The sequence below is a fragment of the Hemitrygon akajei genome, chromosome 20 (assembly GCF_048418815.1).
Source record: "Hemitrygon akajei chromosome 20, sHemAka1.3, whole genome shotgun sequence".
Lineage (NCBI taxonomy): Eukaryota > Metazoa > Chordata > Chondrichthyes > Myliobatiformes > Dasyatidae > Hemitrygon > Hemitrygon akajei.
In genome coordinates this window covers 26,962,724-26,988,805 of record NC_133143.1, presented here as the reverse complement: position 1 = coordinate 26,988,805, position 26,082 = coordinate 26,962,724, and the positions used below count along the sequence as shown (strand labels likewise).

Here is a 26,082-nt window from a genome sequence, read left to right as displayed (position 1 = left end):
AAAGAAATTTCTTCATCCTCTGGTCTGAGAGTCCCCCACCATGGGAAACATCCTATCCACATCTACTCTGTCTAGGCCTTTCAACGTTCAAAGGATTTCAATGAGATCCCCCTTTATCCTTCTAAATTCCAGCAAATTCTGACCCTGAACATAAGAAATAGGAGCAGGAGTCGGCCATCTGGTCTGTTGAGCCTGCTCTGCCATTCAATAAGATCATGGCTGATCTGGCCATGGACTCATCTCCACTTATGTACCTTTTCCCCCATAATCTTTAATTCCCCTACTATGTAATAATCTATCCAACTTTGTCTTAAATATATTTACTGAGGTAGAGTCCACTGCTTCATTTATTGCAGATAAATGAAGCAGCATGCAGCATTACAATATCTTGTAACAGCATGCATTGTTTACAGATTCTCATGAACAACTTTCTTTTCTTGATATAATCCTAGACTGTTTTGGCCAACTATTTGATGTTTTCTCAGTCTGTATAATGCACAACACGAAAATCACACATTTGCATTTCATTGTTACATACAGATATTTGTACTGAACGTTAGTGAAAAATTAACAGAATGCAAGTGCACAATATGAGCCAAAATTTCCATCTGCAAAGTCGAAAAAGCAAATTTTTGTTGCATAATTCAATCTGAATATTTGGTTCAAAATGTGATATAAAACGAAAAAACTTTTTTAAAAAAAATACAAAATACTGTATATAGTTCTGGAGATTCACACAGAGGATGCTCAGATGAGCAAATCAACAGAAATCCACTGCGTAATGGAAAGCAATTAGACAGCAAGCTTTACAGAGAAAAATGTTTTTTTTTTCTTTCTCCTTCCCTTTTCTTTTTCACGATGAACTGCCTGTTTGTGGTTGCAACTGCAGGAAGCTGTTCCTGTGACAAGTTGACTGCACCAGCAGGCCACTGGTGTAGTCAACCTGTGTAATTTATACTATAGATCAAATTGTTTGAGCAGCTTGGAAAGTTATTCTTAATTTCCCTCTAATGCCTGTCTCTTTAAATTATATCAATGTTGTCTATTGTTATACCATTGTCAAAGGAACTCACTACAGCCTACTAGAAATAAAGTGGCTGACATAATCATCAGAGTTTAAAATCGGGTATGTTACTCACAGAAATGAACCAGTAAGAACATTAACTTGCTTATATTGCTGATCAAAACTGACAGCCCAAGTGTATAACTGGCAATCTTAGTTTTGAAAATGTTCAAAGTATTCTTGCGCAAAACCCAATCAGCCAAAACCTCTAACTTCATATAATATCTACTACTTCTTGCTGTCATAAGTGGAAATACCAATCGAGTGTTTCTTTAACTTACAAATGTTCAGACTAAAAGAGGCCAAATAGCCGATACGATTCCGTGCAATGTACACAACAACACCATTGCTTAATTCAGCCCTCATTATAGATCTTGTGCACAGAAACACACACACCTGTGACTTGTGTTATCAGACCAAATTAAAAGAACAACTTTGGGGGGAAAAATAATTCAGCTAGAAATCCAGATAGTCTTCAAGTTTCAGGTCACTTTCCAGCTTTGGGCTATTTGGAGGAGGGAGTTTGTGCATGTTAAAGTAACACCTCACTTGTCGAGGCACGTCAGCCAGTACACTTTGTGCAAGAGCTTCTTTGGCAGTATTCTGGAATCTCCTAAATGGTACAAATTGGACAATATCTCTGACAGCTGGTTCTCCGGTGGGTGATCTCAGAACCCTATGGCACAAAAATCTGTTCCACCAACACCAGCAATGATAATAGATGCTGGCAGCTGAGAAACATTTACTACGGCATGTCTTGTTTCATCTACATCTGTTACAACTCCATCTGTAATGATCAGCAACATGTAATGTTGCGATGCAGTTGGCTGCTGTACTGCAGCAGCTGCAAATCTTGCCAGATGGTTTATAATGGGGGGAGAAAGTTGGTTGATCCATATAATCTGACTTGAGGAAGACAGCTGCGGTAGGCATCCACAAATCCTTACACTCCTGCACAGTCTGGGTTCCCAGGGCTAAAATTAACTGAAAATTCATATGATACCTGCCAGTCAGGAATATCTGTGCACCAAATCCTAATACTGGGAACATCTTGTTAGTGTCATAGTCTTGAACAATTATTCCTATGGAGCAGATCGCTATCAGATATTCACTATATCCACTAGGACTTGTATAACGTAGAGAATGAGGAGAGCAAGGGTCACCACTGGAGCTGGCAAAATCAATGCCAACAGTAGAGTTCACCTGGCAGACACCCATAACAGTCCAGGAAAGAATATTCTTTCACAATCTCACTGATTTAATAATTACAGTCTCTAAATTTTTATAGTTTTTTTCTTCTGTTTTTCTTTGGACTAATGCATTCAAACGCAGCTCCACTCTGTGATGCTTCTTGGATTTTGGCAACACTGGTTTTGGATGCTCTGATTAAATCATGGGATCCGTCATTATCATAATCACAGCATTCCATCTTGACTGGCATCTGTAAATCGCCATTAACAGAGGGAATGCAAAGCAATTCAGAATGCCTTCCAACTGGGATTCATGTTGTTTTTGATTACCTCTGTTCTATGTGCTCAAACATCAACCATCAGTCATATGATAACCATTTCATTCCCGGAATCAACCTTGTGAACCTCCTCTGGACCCTCTCCAATGCCAGCAGATCTTTTCTTAGATCAGGAGCCCAAAACTGTTCACAATACTCAAGGTGAGGCCTCACCAGTGCCTTATAAAGCCTCAGCATCACATCCCTGTTCTTATATTCTAGACCCCTTGAAATAAATGCTAACATTACATTTGCCTTCCTCACCACTGACTCTACCTGCAAGCTAACATAGAAACAGATAATCCACAACACATTACAGGCCCTTCAGCCCACAATGTTGTGCCGACCATGTAACCTACTCTAGAAGCTGTCTAGAATTACCCTAGTGCAAAACCCTCCATTTTTCTAACCTTTAGGGTGTTCTGCAGGAGGACTCCCAAATCCCTTTGCATCTCAGATTTTTGGATTTCCTCCCCATTTAGAAAATGGTCTGCACATTTATTTCTACTACCATAGTTCATGACCATGCATTTTCCAACAAGGTATTTCATTTGCCACTCTCTTGCCTCTTCTCCTAATCTGTCCAAGTCCTTCTGCAGCCCATCTGTTTCCTCAACACTACCTGCCCCTCCCTTTCAACTTACCATCTCTCAGTTTAACTGCTTGCCTTCTATTATTGGGCATTCTGATCCTGTGGATCAGAGGAAAGAGATGCCAGCTGCCTGGCATTCAATCTATGCCTTTCACAAGCTTACAAATTTCTGTCAGGTTTCCTTTGCTACTCTGGAGAAAACAACCTAAGTTTTCCCATCCTCACTTTATAACACATGCCCTCTAATCCAGGCAACATCTTTCTTCTGCACCCTCTCCAAAGCCTCCAGGCCATTCCTATAATGAATGGGATGACCAGAAGTAAATGGAATACTCCAAATGTGGCCTAAAAAGGGTTTGATAAAGCTGTAACTAATTCCCAGATTTTTGAACTCAGTGTCTCAAGTAATAAAGGCAAGCATGCAACCCATATGCCATGTAATGTTACCTGTGCGCCTCTGATATAACAGAGGGTAAAGATCTCCATTCAACAAAAGCTGCTACACTAAAAAAAACTACCAGCATCGTTGACAGATCTCTAGAGACTTGTGTCACTGCCTCCATCAAGGAAAGTGCAAACACCAGTGAGTGCACCAGCAAGATCCCGACTCAGTCCACAGCCTCTTGCCACAGGCTGCTGTCAGCTTCCCTTCCCAGACCACAGGAGTAGGAGCTGATGAAAAGGCTGATCAAGCCTACTCCACCACTCAACAAGATCACACTATCTTTTACTTTCTCTTTCTGATCCATTCAACTACATTGGAGCTCCACACATCATACTCTTACCCTCAAACAGACTCAGCAGCTGTAGGCTCCAATTATTCTGAATGGAAAATTTAACAGATTCCTGAGATTCCCTTCATCCCATTTCCAAACAGCAAATCGAAGAGGGCATAATATTACCACTGGGCTCACAAGTTCTGATCTCTTCAACTAAATCAAGACTTCCCAACCTGAGGTCCATAGCATAAAGGTTGGGAACCCCTGAACTAGATAAACATCCTCTCAACATTTATTCTTGTCAATTCTTCTTTTAAGCTTACAGCTTTCAATGAAATCAGTTTTTGATCATCAAAACTCCTGAGGGAATACAGAATTTACCCAATCTCAGGAATAATTCAGCCGAGCATCTCCTGCGCTCCCTCCAAGCCAAGTCCATTACTTTGCAGGCACAGACCCCAAAACTCTACCCACTATTCTAAGCATTGCTTCACCAAGGTCCTGCAAAATAGTAGCAAGTATTCCTTATTGTTGTACTCCCAACTCTCCTCGAAAAAGATCAACGCACCACTTACCTTCCCAATTGTTTCCTGCACTCACACATCAACTCTACTTTCATTCACTAAAACACTCAAATCCCCCTCAACATCGCTGGCTTAATGGTTCCACTTAATGTCAGAGAATGTATACAGAACACCACCTGAAATTCTTAATCTCCACAGACATCCATGAAACAGAAGGAAAAAAAACCTCAAAGAATGAATGACAGAAAAGCCCAAAGCCTCTCTCCTCCCTCTCATGCAGAAACAGCAAACCATCAAACCTCCCCCCTGCCACCAACTGCCTCAGGCATAGCACCCGCCCCTCTCCTCCCCACCACCCGGCATGCAAACAATAGCAAAGACCCCAAAGAGACCACGATCTAGGGCCCATCAAAAGCCACTGTTCATCCCAACAGTTCAAGATGCCAGGTCTTATTGGCTTTCATATATTCTGTGAAGTGTATAATGAATTTCCCTGTAATATCTGCCATCTTGAGGATCACTCGGCCCCTCTCAACCTCAGTCTCTTTACTGTTCACTCTCTACCACACAGATACGTGCTGTTGGAAATCCTGGATGCATTGCATTTGGTCATTCATCCAGAACCAGTGGAAATGCATGGTCACAGATCGTAAAAATGTAATGGAAAGGTACAAAAGTAATCATAATGGAATGCTAGTTGTTACATTCAAAACTTTCTGAAATATAAAAGGTGATGGAAGTCATACAGCAGCAATGGTTAAAACCAGACTCAGAGTAAAGGTAGAAGTTCTCAGGAATGATACTTTGATTTTGGAGAGTGTCCTATTGATTTACCAGGACTCCAAGATGGTTAATAAAAATGGGAGATGATGGAAACTAGTATTGTGTTCCTTGGAAGATTAAGAGAGCTCCAGGGAAAACAAACCCACCCTATCCGGTCTCTCCTAATGGAAATACCTCAAGCCAGCCAACATTCTAGTGAATAGTGTCTGTATCCTCTTCAGCACAAACACGTCCTTTGAGTAGTGTGGTGACCATCAAATGTATTATACAGTAGAGGAAACAAAATATGACCCGTGTCAGAAGTTATGGGATTTCGCTATGAAGATGCATTTCTCCAGGTGTTTAAATATTCATTCGCTACAGCTTTGAATTTTGCCAGACCATGGAGATTCAAGACTCCCTGATCCCTCAACTCCTAACCCACTCTGTTTCCAGAAAGGACAGCAAGTTTGGCCAGGCCTCTCAATGATACATTCCCAAGTCCTGTCTACAGCACCATTCCAGTCGGCTTTGCCAGAGATGTGTTCCACTGCTTTTAAATTTTCCTATTACATTCCCTTACGAATTCGCAGGAGATTACTCATGTAATTGTATCTAATGGTCAGAATTAGAATCAGGTTAAATATTAAACCTGATTATGAATGTTAATAGTGTATGTCATGAACTATCTTTTTTTTGCAGCAGTACATTGTAATACATAAACTATAGATTACAATAAATAAACTAAAATGCAGAAAAAATAAAGTGAGGTAGTGTACACGAGATTATTGTCCATTTAAATATCTGATGGCAGAGGAAAAGAAGCTGACTCTAAAGTGTGACTGTGTCATTAGGCTCCTGCACTTCCTCCTTGATGGTAGCAATGAGAAGAGGACATGAACTCGATGACAGGGGCCCTTAATAATGGATGCCGCCTTTCTGACGCATCGTCATTTGAAGATGTCTTCGAAGCTGGAGAGAGTAGTGCCCACGATGGAGCTGGCTGAGTTTGGAACTTTCTGCAGCTTTTTCCATTCCTGTGCAGTGGCTCCTCCATAGTAGATGGTGATGCACCCAATTAGAATACGCTCCACGGTACATCTGAAGAAACTTGCGAGTGGCTTTGGTGGTAGACCAAGTCTCCTCAGACACCTAATGATATATAGCTGTGGAAGTGCCATATTTGCAATTGCATCAATATGTTGGGCCCAGGATTGATCTTCAGAGATGTTGACACCAAGAAACTTGACACTGATCATCCTTTTACCACTGCTGATCTCGATGAGAGCTGGTGTGTGTTCCCTTGATTTACCCTTCCTGAAGTCCACAACTAATTCCTTGGTCTTACTGATGTTGAGTGCAAGGTTGTTGCTGCACCACCACTCAACCAGCAGATCTATCTCACTCCTGTACGCCTCCTCGTCATCATCTGAAATTCTGCCAACAATCGCTGTGCCTTGGCAAATTCATAGATGGCATTTGGGCTGTGCCTAGCCTCACTGTTGTGGGTGTGGAGAAAGTAGAGCAATGGGCTAAGCATGCATCCGTGAGGTGTGCCAGTGTTGATGGTCAGCGAGGATGAGGGGTTATTTCAAATCTGCACTAAATGTGGTCTCCTGAGAGCCCAGTTGCAGAGGGAGGTACAGACACCCAGGTTTTGGAACTTGTGGATTAGTACCGAGGGTATGATAGTTTGAACGCTGAGCTGTAATCAATCAACAGCAGCCTGACGTACTGTATGTATTGCTACTGTCCTGGTGATTCAAGGCTGAGTGGAGAGTTAGTGCAACTGCACCCACTATTGTAGCAACATGCAAATTGCAGTGGGTCCGAGCCCTTGCTTAGACAGGAGCTGATTCTGGCCATGCCCAACCTTTTAAAGCACCTCCACGCAGAGGATTTGAGTGCAACTGGGTGACGATTGTGGAGGCAACTCACCCTACTCTTCTTGGGTACTGGGCATTTAAGAACAAAGTATATTTATGAGAATTTTCTTTTAAATACATGAAACATGTAAAGGTAAATCCAATGCAAACATTAAACACCAACATACAAAAATGCTGTGGTATATATAAAAATAACAATTTCATTAAAATTACTATAACGAAGGTGGTCTGCAAGCTGGATGGAGGCTGTGATCGAACCGTCAGCTGTGGGAGTGTGAAGCTAAAGGTTCAGTATGTTGCCTGTACCGAGAGACTTGCTGTCTCTCCCATGGGTGGAACAAAAGGTCCACTACGCCCTTACCTTCCATACTTCTGTGCTGCAACGTGCAGACACGGGAAAGGCACACATAGTGACTAACTTTTTTTTTTAATGGAAGCACTGCCTTGTTGTCTCTGCAATCCTGTGCATTGGCTGGATCAGACCAACTGAGGCAGGTGGGCGCTAAGTTTTGAAATTTCAAAACAAACTATTTGAAAGAAAAACAAGCCTAAAGATACACGCCTCAGTTTTGTTTTGTTTTTAAACTTTAAGCAAGGCACGCACTAATAGTGTGGTGGCGTGATGACATATGCCATTCACGTACTTTTGCGTGCAACCCAAAATAAATTCTGTAAAAATTGCTAATCAAACATTTTTACAATTATTACTCAAATATTACTGATATATTAAATACACAACACTCCTCCCTGGTTAGCTATAAACTACAGCTCAATAAACTCGGACTCAGACTGCAGGAAGTGGTTCTGACAGCTCCGGGTGCCTTTCTTCTGGAAGTGTTGACATCCCAAACAGCGCATGGCAAGCTGCTCAATCAGCCATCTATTCCAGGCCACCAAACAAAGCTTCAAGCCAACACTTTCATTTTGACCCGCACGTAGCTCCTCCAACACTTTAGCTCTCAGCTCAAATGGTACAGCAGTTCTCAATCCCTACATAAAGCAACCTCTGTCAAGGGCAAGTTCATCTCGGCACTGGTAAAAATGGGGAAACTGGAGTTTTTGCTGCACATCCCAGTCACTTTGAATTGTCATGTAGCCTGGAGACAGTGTGGAGTCTTCTGTTGCTTCCCTTTGGAACATCTCTGCCACAATTTGATTTGCTTTAGAGAGAATGCATCAAGGGGAGTGTGCACTGTTGTAAATTATTCAGGTATAGTACTTCCTTTTCCAAGGGTGAAGGGACAATCCATCAATATTTCTATGATCAATTGTCTTCTTGAATTCTATCTTGTAATTGTGTCCTCCAAGACACAGAGCCCATCTCTGCATTTGTGTTGCAGCTGTTAGTGGAACAGCCTTCTGTGGATTGAAAATGGACACCAGTGGTTGATAATCAGTAATGAGGGTAAACTCTCTCCTATACAAGTACTGGTTAAAATATTTAAACCCCAAAACAGATTCAAGGCCTCTCTATCAATCTGTGCATAACTTTTATCTGAAGTGGTAAGGGAATGTGATGCAAAGGCTATAGGGTGTTCACTTCCATCACTCATAACCTGCGACATAACTGCTCCTATAACTTAAGGTGAGACATCACAGGTAAGCTTCACTGGTTGACATGGATCATGATGCGTGCGTAACAGTGCCTAACATCTTCATGTCCTTTGCCTTCCGGAAAGCCCCCTCACACTGCTTTGCCCAGTGCCACTTCTTCCTGATCTGTAGTAATGAGCTTGAGGGGTGGATAACAATAAGCAGGAACCTGGTATAATAACTGACAGATCCTAAAAAGGACAGCAACTATGAAATGTCCTTTGGCCTTGGAACATCCACCACAGCACACTTGTGTATCGATAGCGTGGCCACAGTATGTAACAATTGCGTTAAAGAATTCACACTTGTTGCATTGTGCTCTGAGCCCACAATCTTCTAGTCTTTTTCAATGGGTACATTTCAATAGGTACACTTAATGTCACAGAAATGTATACAATATACATCCTGAAATTCTTTTTCTTTGCAAACATCCACAAAAAGAGGAGTGCCCTAAAGAATGAATGACAGTTAAATGTTAGAACCCCAAAGCCCCCCCCCACAAATCTCCCCTCCCACGCATAAGCAGCAGCAAAGCAACGATCCACCCCCCCCCCCCCCACCGAGCACTCAAGCATGCAGTAAAGCATCAATAAAGACACAGACTTGCAGTATCCCAAAGACTACTCATTCACCCGGTATTTGACATAACTCACTCTCTCTCTCTCCCCCTCTCTCCCTCTCCCCCTCCCTCCCCCTAATTAGGGAAAAAGAGGTGTCCCCGTATCACAGCGAGAGGGGAGACATAACACCATAAATCAGCAAATTGCCTTGTTAAAAGTCTGTTGTGTCGCTTTTCCAAGCTCTCGGAACTTGGGTCTCTGGGCATACAGCCTGCTTACAATCTTCCGTTTCCCACAACGCATCAGGCGGTGGCACCGGCCTTGAATCCGACACTGTCTTGAGATTTTGGAGATGTTCCTCGTCATCCTCATTGGTATCAAAGATGTCATCCAGGTAACACTGAGCGCCTGGGCAGCCTTACAGCACCTGGTGTTAGTTTTCTGCCAGAGTGCAGGTGCAGGTCCTGCTTCAAAAGTAAGCCTATTATAGCAAGAAAGCTCTTTGAGTGTTTATGGTGAGAAATCTTCTTCTATTTCTATCTGTAGATAGGCCTCAGCCAAGTCCACTTTGCTGAAGTGTTTTCCTCCAGAAATGTTTGCAAAGATATCCTCTATCCTGGGCAGAGGTCAGTTAATCTACTTTTGGTACTGGGTTGATAGTGACCTTAAAATCACCACAGATCCTGACAAGACCCATCCCTCTTGGCTAAAAAAACCCCGGCTTTGCACATGGGTTCCACTCAACCTTGGAAAGAATTCCTTCAGCCTCCACACAACCTAGCTCACTCACTACTTTATTGTGGATGGTATACAGCACTGTCCAGGTTTTGTAAAACTTGGGTGCCACATTTTCATTTAACACCATTTTACTCTTGATATGTTTGTGTTTTCAAGGCCATCATTGAACACTTATGACATCATCCATATCTTTCTTAATTTGTTTCCAGTTGACTCTATTGCAGGGGGTGCAGCATTGAAATAGTGGAAAGATTTCCAATAAGTTGTAGTTACCTCAGCCAATCATGTCTCCACAATGCTGGCCTTCCTGTTTTTAACCACACAAGCCCAGTGTGGCTTGGTGGTTGTTATATTTCTCTGGGAATGTCATTCCTACAGGAGTTATCTTTTCTCCACCACAAGTTCCTAGTTGGATACTCACAGTATCTTTGAACGTTGTTCAAGCTCATTCTGAAGAATGACAAACAGCTGAGCCAGAATCCAATTCCATTTTAATTAATTTGTCATTCACTTATGGTGTAAACCAAGTCTTGTTAGTTCTCACTTTATAATTCTTAACTCTACCGAGCTGTGTCACTCTCATCATTATCAAATTTGATCATCAGCATGCTCTTTCTGAAACCATAACTTGACTTTTATCTTTATCTCTTATTTTCTTCTGCCCAACATGCTCTTTGTGTGTCCGACTTTGTTGCATTTCCTGCATGTTGTTTTTGAATGATTTATTTTAAGATTCCACAAGCTAAGCAATCTCTCAGTGCATCATTAAGCCTATTACCAAACTGACAATGCTCAGACAACTTCAATTCAGCTACATACACTGAAATGGACTCCCCTTCATTTGATTCTGCTTATGAAACCCAAATTGTTCTGCAAACAACAATGGTTTTGGCTCTAAATGCTCATGCATTACTTTCATGATATCAGGCAAGCTAATTTCAACTGGTTTGGTTGAAACAGTCAAATTTTTAAGCAAACTCTATGCTTTTCCACCCAATGCTCTCAGCAAAACTGCCACTTGCTTTTCCCATTTGCTTTAAAATATTGCTCAATTCGTCCAGTATACACTAGTCAGGTTATTTTTTGTAATCAAATGCATCAATCTTTCCGATATAACCAGTCATTTCTGCTTTTAAAAAAAATTTATGATTATTATCACCCAAGACTATTTATGAATCTGTGACTTCATCCATTTTCTGCCTTTTTTAAACTCAAAGGTCTCACTCTGCTTTTTTAAAAAAAAATCAAACACCTCACTGCACCTTTATCACTCAAAACATCTCATGGTGCTTCAATAGGTAGGTAGACATCTCGGGTACATTTAAAACTACCCTCGTCACCACTGTTATGTTCTACAACTCTAATACATAAAACTAATTGAAAGATAAATACAGAGCTGTGGGATGAGTGTCTTACTTTAGTTTTGTTTGAGGTGCACACATAGGACGTGGTGGCATGATGATGTATGCTATTCACATACTTTCCCATACAACCCGTAATGAACTATGTAAACAAAGAATTCTTAATCAAACAGGATATTTACAATATTACTGATGTATTAAACACACAATCATGGGGAATACAACTAAACTGTATAGGAGAACCTCAATCTTCTAGGTCACCATTTGTAATTACCAGCATCATGCAACTCTCCATACAAAATAATTGTTGCTTAGTAGTTCACTTTTTCAGGGCTTAAGGTTTGACTCGCATTGCCTGGTGACTGTTAACAATGTGTTTACAATCAGTGGAATAGAGGCATGAACTGATGTTAAAGGGACATTAAATATGACTTTACCCACACCAATTTGTTTTCCATCAGGTTATACTGATGAAATTGAAATTCAGTTAAATAAGTTGGAGTAATTGGATTATTGTAGGAATCAGGGCCAACAACATTCTTGAGAAATAACTTCTAACTTGGCCAGGTCTATATGAGATCCAAATCCACACCAATATGTTTAACTATTAACTGTGATGTCAAGTGGCACATAATTTAAAAGGATTAGAGATGAATAAAAATGAAACACTAGACATGTTACTGAATGTATTTTAGTGAAAAATACCAACACATTTTATGATTCATCATCCATATAACCATATAACAATCACAGCACAGAAACAGGCCATTCCGGCCCTCCTAGTCCGTGCCGAACTCTTAATCTCACCTAGTCCCACCTACCCGCACTCAGCCCATAACCCTCCACTCCTTTCCTGTCCATATACCTATCCAATTTTACCTTAAATGACACAACTGAACTGGCCTCTACTACTTCTACAGGAAGCTCATTCCACACAGCTATCACTCTCTGAGTAAAGAAATACCTCCTCGTGTTTCCCTTAAACTTGTGCCCCCTAACTCTCAAATCATGTCCTCTCGTTTGAATCTCCCCTACTCTCAATGGAAACAGCCTATTCACGTCAACTCTATCTATCCCTCTCAACATTTTAAATACCTCGATAAAATCCCCCCTCAACCTTCTACGCTCCAATGAATAGAGACCTAACTTGTTCAACCTTTCTCTGTAACTTAAGTGCTGAAACCCAGGTAACATCCTAGTAAATCGTCTCTGCACTCTCTCTAATTTATTGATATCTTTCCTATAATTCGGTGACCAGAACTGTACACAATATTCCAAATTTGGCCTTACCAATGCCTTGTACAATTTTAACATTACATCCCAACTTCTGTACTCAATGCTCTGATTTATAAAGGCCAGCGTTCCAAAAGCCTTCTTCACCACCCTATCTACATGAGACTCCACCTTCAGGGAACTATGCACTGTTATTCCTAGATCTCTCTGTTCCACTGCATTCCTCAATGCCCTACCATTTACCCTGTATGTTCTATTTGGATTATTCCTGCCAAAATGTAGAACCTCACACTTCTCAGCATTAAACTCCATCTGCCAACGTTCAGCCCATTCTTCTAACCGGCATAAATCTTCCTGCAAGCTTTGAAAACCCACCTCATTATCCACAACACCTCCTACCTTAGTATCATCAGCATACTTACTAATCCAATTTACCACCCCATCATCCAGATCATTTATGTATATTACAAACAACATTGGGCCCAAAACAGATCCCTGAGGCACCCCGCTAGTCACCGGCCTCCATCCCGATAAACAATTATCCACCACTACTCTCTGGCATCTCCCATCTAGCCACTGTTGAATCCATTTTATTACTCCAGCATTAATACCTAACAACTTAACCTTCTTAACTAACCTTCCATGTGGAACTTTGTCAAAGGCCTTGCTGAAGTCCATATAGATTACATCCACTGCCTTACCCTCGTCAACATTCCTCGTAACTACTTCAAAAAATTCAATAAGGTTTGTCAAACATGACCTTCCACGCACAAATCCATGCTGGCTACTCCTAATCAGATCCTGTCTATCCAGATAATTATAAATACTATCTCTAAGAATACTTTCCATTAATTTACCCACCACTGATGTCAAACTGACAGGTCTATAATTGCCAGGCTTACTTCTAGAACCCTTTTTAAACAATGGAACCACATGAGCAATACGCCAATCCTCCGGCACAATCCCCGTTTCTAATGACATCTGAAAGATCTCCGTCAGAGCTCCTGCTATCTCTACACAAACTTCCCTCAAGGTCCTGGGGAATATCCGGTCAGGACCCGGAGATTTATCCACTTTTAAATTTCTTAAAAGCGCCAGTACTTCCACCTCTTTAATTGTCATAGGTTCCATAACTTCCTTACTTGTTTCCCACACCTTACACCATTCAATATCCTTCTCCTTAGTGAATACCGAAGAGAAGAAATCGTTCAAAATCTCTCCCATCTCCCTCGGCTCCACACATAGCTGACCACCCTGATTCTCTAAGGGACCAATTTTATCCCTCACTATCCTCTTGCTTTTAATATAACTGTAGAAGCCTTTCGGATTTACTTCCACCTTATTTGCCAAACCAAACTCGTAACTTCTTTTAGCTTTTCTAATCTCTTTCAAAAGTTTCCTTTTACATTCTTTATATTCCTCGAGCAATTCCTTTACTCCATGCTGCCTATATCTATTGTAGACATCCCTCTTTTTTCGAACCAAGTTTCTAATATCCCTTGAAAACCATGGCGCTTTCAAACCTTTAACCTTTCCTTTCAACCGAACAGGAACATAAAGATTCTGTACCCTCATAATTTCACCCTTAAATGACCTCCATTTCTCTATTACATCCTTCCCATAAAACAACTTGACCCAATCCACTCTCTCTAAATCCCTGCGCATCTCCTCAAAGTTAGCCTTTCTCCAATCAAAAATCTCAACTCTAGGTCCAGTCCTGTCCTTCTCCATAATTATATTGAAGCTAATGCTATTGTGATCACTGGACCCGAAGTGCTCCCCAACACATACATCTGTCAGCTGACCTATCGCATTCCCTAACAGGAGATCCAACACTGCCCCATCTCTAGTCGGTACTTCTATGTATTGTTGCAAAAAGCTATCCTGCACACATTTCACAAACTCTAAACCATCCAGCCCTTTTACAGAATGAGCTTCCCAATCTATCTCACAAGCCTTTCCCTGAACAAGAATACCATTCCCTGACACCTGTAAAATATTTCTCATTGGCACAGGAACATTGATTTGAATGACATGTATGAGCCAAGATACTATTCCCACCTCTGCAGATAAATGACACTTTGCTCAGGCACGTCAGCTCGTGCTGAACTGACAAGATCTGTTTGTGAGACTACCACGGGTAGTTAATGGCATCACATCATTCCATGAACACCAGTATTAATAATTTCTCAAAGACAGTTTCATTGTCCATGCTGCCCTGTAGCAGAAAGAGTAGCAGTCCTTTTAAAAGCTGTCTGGATTGATTGCTCCAACTGTGTTATATCACAAGTACTGAAACTTGAAACACATCAAAGCAGAACCCTGGTCTTGAAACCAGCCATTCAATTTCAACGTGGCATTCAAATAGAAACCACATTTTCACAATCCTGCACTCCAACTTCTCGCTCTTTATCAGAAACTTACATCAATAGCATTAAAGTGGCTACTACACTGTACTAATACCAAAAAGCCAATGTGGAACAATTTCTAGGCCATTTTTCCTAGGTACAGCACCCTGGTGAATACACTGAAAGAAATGAACTGATCTCTGACAGACAGTGAGCTAGCTATGCTTGACACATGTAAATAAGGAAAATGTTAAATACTCCAAAAGTGCCAAGGTACCTATCACAATCGTCACTTTCCTAATCAGAGTGATTTTCTTAGTGCAAAGTAACCCTTGTTGTGAAATTTGCATGACTGATCATAACCAGCCTTGCAAAGGAATGGAAATCCTTAAACAGGAAGTCTGGCAATACTTGGTCACAACATCAGCAAAAAAAAAGGAACAACATCTGATGCAGGAACTCAGTAGGTGGAGCAGGTGCCTGTCGGCAGACAGGACCTGCCAACATTTCAGATCGAAACGCAGCAAAAGAAGTTTGTTTTTTTAAAAAAAGCACATCCCATATTCCTCCCACGTATACAACCTCCTGATGTGAAACAGATTGGTGTGGGTGAAGTTATTTTTAATGCTTACTAACACAACATGCTTTTAGCGCTCAACACCCAAAGTCCACACATTTGCATGTGCCACACAACTATAATTCAGGCAAGGAAAATAGCATCTTCCTTGGATTACTGATAATAAAGTTCAGAGCTTAAAGTAAATTTAATATCAAATACATATTTGTCACCATATACAACCCTGAAATTTATTTTCTTGCGGGCATACTCAGTAATTCCAGGGACCATAAAAGGATTAATGGAAGACCACAGCCAACAGGGCAGACAAACAACCTATGTGCAAAAGCTGTGCAAATACAAAGAATCAAAAATAACAAACAAGTAATCAATAGATATCGCGAACATGAGATGAAGAGTCCTTGAAAGTAAGTCCATAGGTTGTGGGAGCAGTTCAGATTGGGCAAGTGAAGCTGAGAAGGTTATCCCCTCTCGTTCAACAGCCTGATAATTGAGGAGTAATAGCTGTTCCTGAACCTGGTGGTGTGGGTCCTGGGGCTCTTGTAGCTTCTTCCTGATGGCAGCAGCAAGAAGAGAGCATGGCCTGGCTGGCGGGGTTCCCTGACGACAGCGCTCCATGTAGATGCGCTCAGTGGAGTGGAGAGCTTTACCGGTGATGGATTACTTTTTGTAGGATTGTCCGCTCAAGGGCACTGGTGTTTCCATACCAGGCCATGATGCAACCAGTCAATATACTCTCCATCATTCATCTATAGAAGTTTGTCAAAGCATTAAGTGTCATACTGATATGTCTGTTTTGTCATTCTCACGTTCTCCTGAAACACTTAGCGATCATGTGCTGACTGTTCTATTTCCCAAGCGAGTTCTCCTTTGTAGTTTGCATACCACCATCGGCCGACTGTAATCACGCACTGGAGATACTGTATTCTGCCATCACCAAACAATGAACAGTCCACGACGCATTTCAAATCATAGTCAAGGGTTTGTTTGAAGCGATCTCTGCCCAGTTACAATCAGCATATGATAGGTAGCACGAGGGGTCCCAACACACTAGACCACTGCTATACTATGATAAGTAATGCCTACTGTTCCAGGCCCAAACTGCAATTCGGGAAATCTGATCACTTACCTGCCCTCCTCCTTCCTGCACACAGGCAGAGACTAAAGAGCGAGACTCCAGAGTTAAGGACAACAAAGAGTTGGTCACAGGAGGCAGAGGTGCAGCGCTGGGATTGCTTCAAGTTGGTGGACTGGGCCGTGTACAAGGACACATCAGTGGATTTGAATGAATACACCACAGTTGTCAGACTTTATAAAAACAGTCAATAGACAATAGATGATAGGTGCAGAAGTAGACCATTCGGCCCTTCGAGCCTGCACCGCCATTCTGAGATCATGGCTGATCATCTACTATCAATACCCGGTTCCTGCCTTGTCCCCATATCCCTTGATTCCCCTATCCATAAGATACCTATCTAGCTCCTTCTTGAAAGCATCCAGAGAATTGGCCTCCACTGCCTTCCGAGGCAGTGCATTCCAGACCCCCACAACTCTCTGGGAGAAGAAGTTTTTCTTTAACTCTGTCCTAAATGACCTACCCCTTATTCTCAAACCATGCCCTCTGGTACTGGACTCTCCCAGCATCTGGAACATATTCCCTGCCTCTATCTTGTCCAATCCCTTAATAATCTTATATGTTGCAATCAGATCCCCTCTCAATCTCTTTAATTCCAGCGTGTACAAGCCCAGTCTCTCTAACCTCTCTGCGTAAGACAGTCCAGACATCCCAGGAATTAACCTCGTGAATCTACGCTGCACTTCCTCTACAGCCAGGATGTCCTTCCTTAACCCTGGAGACCAAAACTGTACACAATACTCCAGGTGTGGTCTCACCAGGGCCCTGTACAAATGCAAAAGGATTTCCTTGCTCTTGTACTCAATTCCCTTTGTAATAAAGGCCAACATTCCATTAGCCTTCTTCACTGCCTGCTACACTTGCTCATTCACCTTCAGTGACTGATGAACAAGGACTCCTAGATCTCTTTGCATTTCTCCCTTACCTAACTCTACACCGTTCAGATAATAATCTGCCTTCTTGTTCTTACTCCCAAAGTGGATAACCTCTCACTTATTCACATTAAACGTCATCTGCCAAGTATCTGCCCACTCACTCAGCCTATCCAATTCACCCTGAATTCTCCTAACATCCTCATCACATGTCACACTGCCACCCAGCTTAGTATCATCAGCAAACTTGCTGATGTTATTCTCAATGCCTTCATCTAAATCATTGATGTAAATCGTAAACAGCTGTGGTCCCAATACCGAGCCCTGTGGCACCCCACTAGTCACCACCTGCCATTCCGAGAAACACCCATTCACCGTTACCCTTTGCTTTCTATCTGCCAACCAGTTTTCTATCCATGTCAATATCTTCCCCCCAATGCCCTGAGCTCTGATTTTACCCACCAATCTCCTACGTGGGACCTTATCAAATGTTCTAGACAAGTGTGCCCTCACAAAATCATTCAGTCTTCCCCAACTAGAAGCCCTGGATGAACAGTGAGATTGGTAATCTGCCAAGGGCCAGAACCAAAGTATTCAAGTCTGGTGACCAAGAAAGATACAAGAACTCCAGGTATGATCTCTAGAAGGTAACCTTATGAGCAAAGCGACAATTCCGGACTAAACTTGAATCAATGAAGGATGCTCAACAGCTGTAGCAGAACTTGAATACTATTACCTCTTACAAAGTGAAGTCAAACAACATCGGTGACAACACAGCTTCACTTCCAGAAGAGCTCACTGCTTTCTATGCTCACTTTGACCGTCAAAACTTGAAGGAAGCTTCACGAACTCCCACGGCCCCCGCTGCTCTGCAATTTCAGCTTTAGCAAGATGGGTGGCATGAAATAAAGTAACGCGTTGGCAAATAAATAGAGAAAATTAATCTTCGCAACAACGCCTTATCGGATAGGTAAGCCCCCACATTTCTTAAAAGGAAAAACACAAGAGATTCTGCAGATGCTGGAAATCCAGAATAACGAACAATCACTGCCCGAAACGTTAGCTCTTTATTCCTCTCCATAGATGCTGCCTGACCTGCTGAGTTCCTCCAGTATTGTGCGAGTGCTTCTTAAAAGACAATGGAAAATTCTGTACCTCAGTCCTTACAGCTCTCATTTGTTGTCTATCTGCAATGGATGATGTAAATAGCATAGCTGTAATTTTTAAATTATTGATCACAGCAGCTGATCATCAATACTGACTACTCTTGATAAAGTTGGGGGTGAACTCCCTTGAACCACTATAGTTGCTGTGTTAAAGACATTGATGATAAGTAGGGAGTTCCAGGACTTTGGCTCAGCTGAAGACCTGTAAAAGAACACCAAATCACTAGTCTATTTCAAAGTATTTACTAACCTTCTCTCTTCAATACAATCCAAATGTGAACTGGAAGAACACAGCAGTTCCTGCAAATGAACAAAGGCCCATTCGTCTACCCCTCACCCTATCCCAAGGTCCTGCACATGATCAGCAACTTATTTTCATGGTCAGAAAAGTATCAAAGTTCTCAGGCACATCACCTCATACCTCAAAAGTAAAACAGGCATACTGGGACAGGATATTGGCAACTTTTCATTTCTGAACTACGTACAATAGTCATATTTGGCGAAAAAAGCAAACAGAACAGTCCAGAGGTAAACCACTCACCGAGAATCCATCTTCGCACGATATCTTTTAGCCCATACTAACTGCACTTATGCACTGAAATTTAAAACCATAATTTGATAAGTAGCAAGCACTTATTTGGCAACGAAAGTTCCACATACTTGCCACACTTTGAGAAAAACTTTCACCCTCACTTTTCATCAGGAGTTCTCTCATTTTAACTTTACATCCTGTAATCATAGACTTTCCACAAAAAGACAATCTATCCTTTCGAAGTTCTACTATGCCCCAATCGGATAATCAATCTCATAGTTCTCCAAATGCCAGAGATTACAATCCATGCAAACCCCAACGTATTTCGTTGAAGCATTCTAACGAAACAGCAGCAGAGTTATCAGAGTGTGCACACTATAGTCTAACAAGGGCATGGCATACCCAAGACAAGAATTTTCTCCCTTTCGTATTATAGTTTAGTTATAATTAACTTCATTACACATTTGGTCCATTAAAAACTCCATTCCTCAGCAAGAGAAAGGAACCAAGACAGTGACCTCCCCTTCCTTGGATTCTGAAATCTATTTTATTAAGCAGCAGGGTAGAAAAAGAATCAACTTACTGCTTTGCAGCATCATTGCTTCAAGAAATCTCCTGATCCTTTCTGTAGATATGTGCCTCAAGATTTAAAAAGGCTTGATTTATCTTACGATCACACTGAGTGAGTCATTAAGCACATTAACCAAGCCTGAACATCAAGACCTATATTTCACCAGTGGCATTTCTGGTTGCAAGTATAGGCTTCAGACTTGATTGTCACAATGATTATGTAGTCAGAATCATGTTTAATATCATTGGCATATGTTGTGAAATTTGTTGCTTTGTGGTAGCAGTACAAAACAATAAAAAAAACTATAAATTACTATAAGAAATGTAAATGGGGAAAAAAGAGAAAAAAATACTGAGATAGTGGTCATGGGTACATTGTCCATTAGGAAATCTGATGGCGGTGGGCAACAAGCTTTCCCTGAAACACTGAGTGTGTGTTTTCAGGCTCCTGTACCTCCTCCTTGATGGCAGCAATGAGAAAAGGGTGTACCCTGGGTGATGGGGGTCCTTAATGATGGATGCCGCCTTGTTGGAGCATTGCCCTTTGACAGTGTCCTCAGTGCTGGGGAGGCTAGTTCCAGTGATGGCACTGGCTGAGTTTACAACTTCCTGCAGTCTGTTCTGATCCTGTGCAGAGGTCCCGACATGCCAGATGGTGATGCAGCCAGTTAGAATGCTCTCCATGCTACACCTGTAGAAACTTGCAAGTCTTTAGTTATATACCAACTCTCCTCCAGCTCCTTATCGAATATAGCCACTGTCTTGCCTTCTCTGTAATTGCATGTATGTTGCTCCCAGGATAAGTTGTCAAAGATGTTGATACCCAGGAACATGAAACTGCTCACCATCTCTCGAGGAGGACTAGTATGTGTTCCCTTGACTTCCCCTTTGTGAAGTCCACAATCAATCCTTGATCTTACTAACGCTGAGTGCAAGGTTGTTGTTGCGACACCACTCAACCAGCTGATTTTTCTCACTCCTGTACGCTTCCTCATTATCATCTGAAATTCTGCCAATAATAGTTGTGTCATAGGCAAATTTATAGTTGGTGTTTGAGCTGTGCCTAGCCACACAGTTGCGGGTGTAGAAAGAGTAGAGAAGTGGGCTGGGCATACACCCCTGAGGTGCGCCAGTGTTGATTGTCTGTGAGAAGATTATGTTATTTCTGATCTGCACTTACTGTGAGGAAGTCAGGGATCCATTTGCAGAAAAAGGTACAGAGGCCCAGGTTTTGGAGCTTGATTAGAACTGAGGGTATGATTTTGCAGAATGCTGAGCTGTAATCAATAAACAGTAGCCAGATGTAAGTACTACTATAATCCGAGCTCAGGTGGAGAGCCAGTGAATTTGTATCTGCTGTAGACCTATTATGGCAGTAGGCAAATTGCAGCAGATCCAAGTCCTTGCTTAGGCAAGAATTGCTTCTGACCACGACCAACCTCTTAAAGCACTTCATCACAGTAGATGTGAGTACAACTGGGTGATAGTCATTGAGGCAACTCACTCAGCTCTTCTTGGGCACTGGTACGATTGTCACCCTTTTGAAGCGGTTAGAAATCTCCGACTACAGCAGTGAGAAATTGAAGCATTCCTTGAACACTCCTGCCAAATGGTCGGCACAGGTCTTCAATGCCCTACCAGGTCCTCTTCAGGGCCTGTCAGCTTGAAAGGGTTCACCCTCTTGGAGACCTCGGCCTCCAAGACAGAGATCACAGGGTCACCTAATGCTGCAGGGATTTGCATAGATGTAGCTTTATTTTCCCTTTCAAAGTGTGCAGAGAAGGCATTGAGCTCATCTGGGAGTGAAGCATCACAGCCATTCATGACGTTAGGCTGAGGTGTCGAACTCAATTGCACATGGGGCCAAAACTCAAAGCACACTTTAGGTCGCGGGCCGAACAGGATAAACATTTATTGAACACTCTAAAACTAAACATTTTTTGAACATAAATATTAATAAAAACAGACAGGAATATTATTCCAGAAAAAATAAACTAAAACTTTAAATAACTTAAATATTTTGCTCTCCATAAAAATATCTCCTGTCAGTATTATACAAGTTAGAAATATGAGCATGCTGCAAAAAAACCCTGAAAATATAAATAAAATTTGTGCTTTTCAGCAAAAGTTAAAACAACAACAAATCAAAACACTCAGTTTTCTTTGCTCTTATGCCGTTTTGTCAGAGCTGGATGCTTGGCATCTTTTCTTGGCAATAAGTTCGTTTAGGTTTGGTGTAAGGTTCTGTGTGTGGAGATTCTCAGGATGGACTGCAGGTGTTCATCAGTGAGACGACTCCTGTGTGATGTTTTGTTAATCTTCATCACTGAGAAAAGCTTCTCACACAGATATGTGCTACCAAACATGCACAAGGTTCGAGCCGCATGTAGACGGAGCTGAGGCATTGCTTCAGGAATGGAGCGAATAAACTGCAGTGTCGTACTTTGCCTTTAGTGTCCCATTACACTGCAGCTCTATCAGCTCCATCTGAATCTGTACAGGTGCAGTTTCCACGTCGACGGCAAATGGGTTGCGAAGCAGCTCGAAATTAATTTTTTGTGCTTCAAAGTCACCAAAGCGCCGTGCGAACTCAGTGCGAAGAATAGCGTTGTATACAGCAACAGACGCTTGACGCGGGAATGTTCCCGGGTAGCCTATCGGCAGCTGTTGCGCTGCATTATGGGATCTGTAGTTTGTGTGTTATCAGCACTTCATATCGCCGGGCCATTAATAATTAAAATAATAGATCTATCTAAAATGATCTCGCGGGCCGGATATAATTGTACGCCGGGCCGGATATGGCCCGCGGGCCTTGTGTTTGACACCTATGACGTTAGGTTTCACTTTGTAAGAAGTAATGCCCTGCAAACCCTGCCAGAGCTGACGTGCATCTGATTCCATCTCAAACCTCTATCTGAATAGTTTTTGCGCTCTTAAAATAGCCTTCTGTAGCTTGTATCTGGACTTCCTGTACAATTCTGGATCACTGGTCTTGAATGCCACAGACAGAGCCCTCAGCACTCTATGAATCTCTTGGTTCACGTACGGTTTTTGAGTTGGGTGTTAGGCATGTTCTCAAAGGTTCCCACTCATCCACACAGGTCTTGATGAAATCAGGGACAACTGCCGTGTATTCATTCATTTTCAAAGATGAGTCCCTGAATATTGTCCAGTCCTTGCAAGTGCTCTTCCACCTCCCTGGATCATACCTTTTTGGTCCTCACCACTGGTGAACGGTCTCCCCCTTAATCTATTGGAGATCCTGGAATAAGTGAAGCTGAAATAGCCCCAAAACTAGTGTCATCAAGATAACAGCAAACCAAACTAATTACCTTAAGTAAATCAAATGCACATTGCAAGAGCTCCAAAATCCCAAATGTATTAAATTTACTTTAAAATTGATCAATTGAAGATGTTCATCCATAAATGATGATTGCACCAGTTTTAAACATAGTATTATTAAATTTAGCAATTTTTCCTCAATTACTAAATACTGCTTCAATAGCATATTCATCAGAAAGTGAGGATTAAAAACCTACAAAAATCTGCAACACCAAGATACTACCTACATCGACCTGTTGCAATTGCCAAGAAACTCAAGTATAAGAAACTGGAACACATTAGGGCATTGGTATCCTTGAACATGCTCCAATATTCATCAAAATCACGACTGTCTTTTAGCTCAGTGTCAATTTCCAGAATAACACCCATATACACTGAATGTCCATAAATCCAACCATCCTTGCTTTGAACAAACAGAATGAGTGAGCTCCAGGTAGAGAATTCTAAAGATTCATCACCTTTAAAGTAAAAAAAAACTTTTCATCTCTGTCCTAAACAGCTTAACACTTATTCTATATATGCCATAGATGTACAAACACAACAAGAGGCCTTGGCAAAACTAAATCTTTAAAAAAATATATACAGTATATTAAAAAGATCGGGACATCAGTAGCAGAGCTATTAATATTTCTGCTAATAAATGAAACATTCCAGGAACACCGTAGCAAAATTCTGAGAAATGACGAAGAAGGCATTTCCTTTCCATTGAAAAGTGGCTTTCTTTCATCTTTTTATTATGAATTATGAAATTTGAGTCATCAAGCTCTTTTTCTGTCACTGCTTTTAAAAACCTTCTGAAAATCCATCCATTCAAGTAAGCTTCTGATTACCCAATCATATCTCCCACTTCACAGCTCATTATCCTTTGCCGTTTCCACATCCCCCTGGTGTTAAGTCACAATCCTGGACCACTGACTTTATCGATATGTTGAACCCTGCTGAGTTTTTCCAGCATTACCCGTTTTTGTTCCAGATTTCCAGTATCTGAATTATTTTGCTTTCTCTCCAAAACCATGGGACAAACCGATCTCTCCAAATATTTGATAGACCCTGGCTTTGAAATATACTGATCACTGTCTTTGCATCACGGTTCTTGAATTCTACTTGGGGAACAGGGTTTACGTGGTGCACATTGAACCTCTGGTCATTTGAGTTTGGTAGTGACAGCCACATCATGATTTGTAAATATAAGGTTGTAATATAGGAAATAGGGTTCTGTAAATGTATGGCAAAATCCATATACATCAATGAGACACCACAAATTTTATTGGGGACAAAGGACAGACAACCAATGTAAGAATATTTGATTGAGATGTTGGCAAGGGCAGATTTCAGCTGCAGCATTCACACTTCTAGATACTGACAATTAAAGTCAATATGGTTGATGCTATACTTTAAGGACTTAAAGATGCTTGCAATTAATAAATATTATTCTTACACATGATAGTACAGAGATGCTCAAATTGAGAAATTTGACAAGCTCATGGAGGTAAAATTATTCTGTACTGCTATGATCAATAAGATGCACAAGATTACATGAGAGCTAGCATAAACCATATGGGTCCAATAGGCACAGTCTCGGTGCTTTAATGACTTAATTTAATCCTGTGACTTCCCTCACACAACTTCCCACCAAACTCGTTCTCCACAATATAGCAATCACTCACCACCAATGGTACAATATCAAGAAGAAGTCTGCAGAATATGGGCAAAAGAATGTAATGGGACTTCTGGACATCAGAAAAAACTAAAGCTCAAAATACTTCCCAAGGTTTTGGACTTCCACTGTCTGAATAGAACACTAATACAGGTTGAATACCCCTTATCCAAAATGCTGGATGCATTTCAGATTTTGGAATATATGATGAGATAGCTTGAGATCACCATAATCTCTGATTCAGTAAGCAGTCTTTGTTCATCACACACATTATTACATATCATTACATGAAATTACTACATATCATTAAAATAATGAAAGAATAACGTGTGTAGGGAAACAAATACAGCACAACAGCATCAGAATACCTGAATCAACTGTTGAGCACAACAAACAACGGCAGTCTCCACCTACGATGCGTGTTTTGATTAAAAGGTTACAGTACACTATCTGTATTTTTTTAGGTTTTATCAAAGGTATAAAAACAATTACTATTGTCGACACGTTCTGGTATTAGATTTTCAGTGACGATCTTGGCAAACTCAGTAATTTCTCTGCTTCTTCACTATCAGCAGACGCTTTAAAACCTTAATGTTGTGACTTTTCTTAAATTTCTGGCACCAGCTTGCTGAATCTTTCTTTATTTCATGATCAACATACCGTTAACCGGCATATGTTCACTCTAACACTGACCATTTCAATACACGATCAAGATTTTTTTTGCTTTTAAGCAGTGTTTTTCTATTCTTCATTAACTTCTATTCAGTATGTATGTGAGTTCACTTCTCAGACCGGTCTTTGGCATGCAGAGAGCTGTGTGTCCCCGGGAACCTTCCCAGTACCTTGTGGAATTTTCCATTTGTGACCTCATGCCAGCACTCAAAATTTGGATTTTGGGGGTTTTAAAGATTTTGGAATTTTGGATAAGGGGTACTCAGCCTGAATATCAATTTCCCTGGCACAATTTTCTTGCCACTTATGAGGAATTCCAAACAAAGTTGATCTCAATTCCAAGTTGTATGATTTGCAAGTTGCCATCACACATTTTCTACAAGCAAATCTGTATCACTGTTGTACGATAACGCTAACACCTTATACCTCCATACTTTCACCAATGCATGCTGATAGACTGCCTTAGATACACATGCTCCAAAGACCAAGGCTACAACAATGAAATACATTCAGTGACTACTTTACTATGTACCTCCAGTACCTAGTAAAATGGCCAAATGCATGTTCACTGTCTTCTGCTGCAATAACCCATCCACTTCAATGTTCAACTTCTTGTGCATTCAGAGATGATCCTCTACACACTTCATGTGTGGTTATTTGAGTTACTGTTGTC

The 26,082-nt window shown here is 41.3% G+C and overlaps 1 protein-coding gene and 1 pseudogene across 1 annotated transcript in view; both read right to left on the bottom strand.

The window, feature by feature from the left end:
* Window positions 1-26,082, bottom strand: part of eepd1 (endonuclease/exonuclease/phosphatase family domain containing 1) — a 140,643-nt gene that overhangs the window by 100,897 nt on the left and 13,664 nt on the right. The gene's annotated exons all lie outside the window — the stretch shown is intronic.
* The window catches only part of LOC140714010 (copine-3-like), a 38,349-nt pseudogene continuing 13,786 nt past the window's right edge, over window positions 1,520-26,082 (bottom strand).